This window comes from Nyctereutes procyonoides, unplaced genomic scaffold (assembly GCF_905146905.1).
Source record: "Nyctereutes procyonoides isolate TBG_1078 unplaced genomic scaffold, NYPRO_anot_genome, whole genome shotgun sequence".
Taxonomy (NCBI): domain Eukaryota; kingdom Metazoa; phylum Chordata; class Mammalia; order Carnivora; family Canidae; genus Nyctereutes; species Nyctereutes procyonoides.
Genome location: NW_026575140.1, coordinates 14,589,844 through 14,593,689, shown reverse-complemented (window position 1 = coordinate 14,593,689; position 3,846 = coordinate 14,589,844). Strand labels below are relative to the sequence as shown.

The 3,846-nt window shown below is 38.8% G+C and overlaps 1 non-coding gene across 1 annotated transcript; it reads left to right on the top strand.

Annotated features, from left to right (window-relative positions):
* The first annotated feature begins 1,459 nt into the window (after positions 1-1,459).
* Positions 1,460-1,564, top strand: LOC129497957 (U6 spliceosomal RNA). Its single transcript, XR_008662010.1, has one exon. It is a non-coding gene; the product is annotated as a U6 spliceosomal RNA (small nuclear RNA).
* The last annotated feature ends 2,282 nt before the right edge of the window (positions 1,565-3,846 follow it).

Genomic DNA, 3,846 nt, shown 5'->3' with positions numbered 1-3,846 from the left:
CCAGTCTTGTCTTCTCACAATAATAGAAATTCCTGTGGCTCCCTTAAGGTATAACAAATAGCCTCCATTTAGTGATGACAAGTATCTAGCCAAAAATACTCATCAACACTTCCACTGTCACTGACTCCTTCCTCCAGGCAGGCTGATAGAAAGAGAAGTCGTGACATGAGAGAGGAAGAGCAGTAGCTTCTTCTCTCTGTGATGGACACCCTCACATACTCACCCCCCCACACACACACATGCACACATGCACCCTACCTGATAGAATTGAGGGAGAAGAGAAATGGGTGGTAGGAAAGTTCTCCCTACCTGGTCCTGTTGTAGTTTGGTTTCACTCTCTCTAGACCGGGAAGATCTTTAAAGCAGATGCTCTCTCTTGTATGGTCGTTTTCATAACTTCTTCAGAGCTCCCGGACCTGTCAGCTAGCTGGTTGTGCTGAATTGCAGTCTGGGTGATGTTTTCTGTGATACTATTCCTACTCTTCCCTCGACCCTTAATTTTCAGGACCTTCAAACCACACAGACTCTCTACTGGAGTTCTGTCTTCTTCCCAGGTGGTTTACTTGTTCAGGTGTCAAAAATAGGTCCAGGTTGACTCTTCCTGTCTCACAGATCACATCTGGTTCATGAAAAATATCACCTGACCTGTGTCCCTGCTCAGCAGAAGTCCAGGGAAATTCCTGTGTGCCCATGTTTGTTGTTGTACTGCTCTGTTTATAACTTTTTTTAATTAAATTTTTTTTGTTCTGTAGACCTCTAAGTTTCAATAGCAAGAGTCAGATTTCTATTTTACCATTTTTGCTCCTTCCTGGCAGCATGAAGCAAGCTTTCTTTGAGGCTCCATTGGAACCTGGCCTTCTACCCTCAACATAAAAGAGGTAGATTATGATCCCCCCTTCCCCTACAGACGTGCATGCTTATGCCAACTCACATACCCATCCTCCTGTGTCTTGCAAAGTGGGAAGAATGGCATAGATTTCTCTGAAGAAATCATCTTCATAAAACTCCTCTCTGTATAACTAAAAATCCTAACCATTTTCTGCCCTCCAGCTAAGTGAGTATTGGTTCCCAGCATTTCCTTTTGATAGCTTAGCTACATCGTGATCTGACTCCTAACACACTTTATTACACAATGTCTTTTATATCTGTGTGTCTCAACCAAAACTTTCAGTATAACACCATTTACTTTTTCAGGAGCTTGAAGTCAGAAAATCTACTTAGTTATATTTATTTGGGTTGGAAGAGATTTCCGAAAATGTAGGCCCGCTTTGATCAAAACTGGTCTTGCATCTATCACTGAATTTGAAAATACAGTTATGAGTTGGGGGTCATTAGACTAATCTATCAATTAATCAAAGACTATCTTCCTAGGCTGCTTCCCTATAAACATAAGGAGAAAATTAAAACTTGTTCTTTTCCATATCTTTTTCACAGTTTAAATCAGAATAATTTTAGAAGCATGCTGGCTTTGGCAGCACATGTACTAAAATTGGTGGAGTAATACAGAGAAGATGAGCATGGCCCCTGCACAAGGATGATGCACAAATTCCTGAAAAATAATTTCAGAAGCAAAATCAGGTATAAATTGGTACTTGTGTTCAAATAGGAAGATTCTCTTCTTGCCATCTTTCTCATTCCCATCTTATTTTCCACAGATACCAGGAGAGACTCTCCTTTCTTCTGATGCTTTGTTTCAGCTTGTAGACTGCTAATTACTGGAGCAAGATTCAGAGCAAGACTGAAACTAAATGATCTGCAATCTCTGTTTGCCCTTGACAATCCATTTTCTCCACAGTGCCCTCATGCTTAGTAGGGGAGGCGGACTTAATTAGTATAAGTCATAAATAACACAACAAAATCATTTCCAGACTTTTGTGAGTCTTTAAAAGGTTAAATTCAAAAGCGAGTTTTGTCTGCAATATCTGAAGCCAGGGAAGACTTTATTATTTATTTAGCATCTCCCCCTCAGTCGAAGAGAATGTATCTAAAGTATTGTCACCAACAGTCCTCACTTCTATATAAGGTAAGTACAGTAATTGAAATGCGTAAGCAGTGTTTGGTACAATAAAGTAATTTTGTAACCCAGAAAAGTCTAAACAAATAAAAAGATATCTCCTAGATAAGACTTCCAGGAATCTCACATTGGCCCTCTTATCTCTGAATGAAAGAACCCAATATTTAGCCATGCCCCTTGCCACTAATGGTGTTCCCTGTCTTCTTCCCAGCTAGGTATAAGCTCCAATAATATGTTCTTTTGGAGATATAGGGACAAATTCTATGTGGTAATTGCAAAAGAAACCAGTATCTTAAAAGGGAAAGTTTATATTCTGATTTGGAAAGAGCTAGCAAATACACACATAGAAGATGATCTTGAGTACCTTAGCATTCATTGTAATGCTATTTATGGTAGCAAAAATTTGATAGCCTAAAAGTCTAGCAGAAAGAGAGATTAATTCAATTATTATATAATTACAGTACCAAAATCCTTTGCTACCATTCATGTTAAGTTTTTCCAGGACACTCAATACTATAGGAATGTGTCTGGTTGTTTACATGCTGTGCAAGAATTAAGTACAGTATATTTTTCCATATGATGGAAAATTATACAGCCTTAAAATATCATTCTAAAGATTACTTAATAACACGAGGAAATTTTTATGGTACAATGTTTAAAAAAAGGCATAATGTTCACTTGTACAGAATGTCAGTATGTGCCTACAACAAATCTTAAAAAGAAATACATGAGAGTGTGAAACACCACTTTATCCTGAGTGGCAAGGATGTGTACAGATTTCTTCCCCTTCTTTTCATATAGTTGAAAGATTCTACAATGGAAAAGTACAATCTTTGTAGTAGAAATACATTTATAACTTGTATTTCTAAGACGAAATACAGGCCCTGTAGAGACTTGAAATAAAAGGAAGGTTGGGGAGGCTTCCTTGGCTTTGGCATTTAGAAGGTAATTGAAGAACTTAGCCAGAACATTCTCAGTGAAGTTGATGGGGGTAGAAGTCAGTTTGCTATAGATTAAAATTTTAAATGGGAAACTAAATGTGCTAGTGAATTTGATCCCTATTTCCAAACCACTTGGCTATGAAAGGATGGAGAAAGATAAAGGAGTAGCTCAAGAGAGAGATTTGATGAGGAAAGAACTGTATCTGTACGTTTAATAGGAGATACCAGAGGATATTTAGGGCTGTGTGGGAGTCAGTAGAAAAGCAAACGTTTTGAATATAGGTTAAAAGCCTCAATTTTCTCTGTGAAGGAAGAGAAATTATCAGCAGAGAAAAGTGGCTGGTGGCAGGTTTTGTGAGGAGGTTAATAAAGAATTAAAATCGTTGCTGTGATGAACAGCCCAGGTAGTTGACCAGTGGGGATTACAATATTGCTGAGCAGTGTTGAAACCCAGCTGCCACTGTGTTCCTGGAAAGCGTGATGACACCAATCTGCTCAAATGTGTGATTTAATCTAACAGTCCGCAGGAGGCTGGGGACAGAGTGGAAAAGGTGAATAACTAGATCAATTCAGAACGGAGAGATTAGAAGTTTGGGTAGGAGAAAGGGACCAAAATTATAACTCCTCTGCTACATCAGTGACGTGGGAGCCAAAGGAGTTGGGATGGATGAGAATTATGGCCTGTAAAGCAGTCAAGATGTAGCATTTGATCCAATCAGAAAGCAGACAGTGTCCTCAGGAGTGGTCTGATGAACTCAGGCCATTGTGCAATCTTGAGTCTCTTCATTGCTGATGGGTCTGGTTCATCATCCTTGCTTTGGCAGGTTTTACTGTAAACGTGACCTAACCAGGGAACATTTTCAGATTAGTTATTTATTTTTTGTATATATT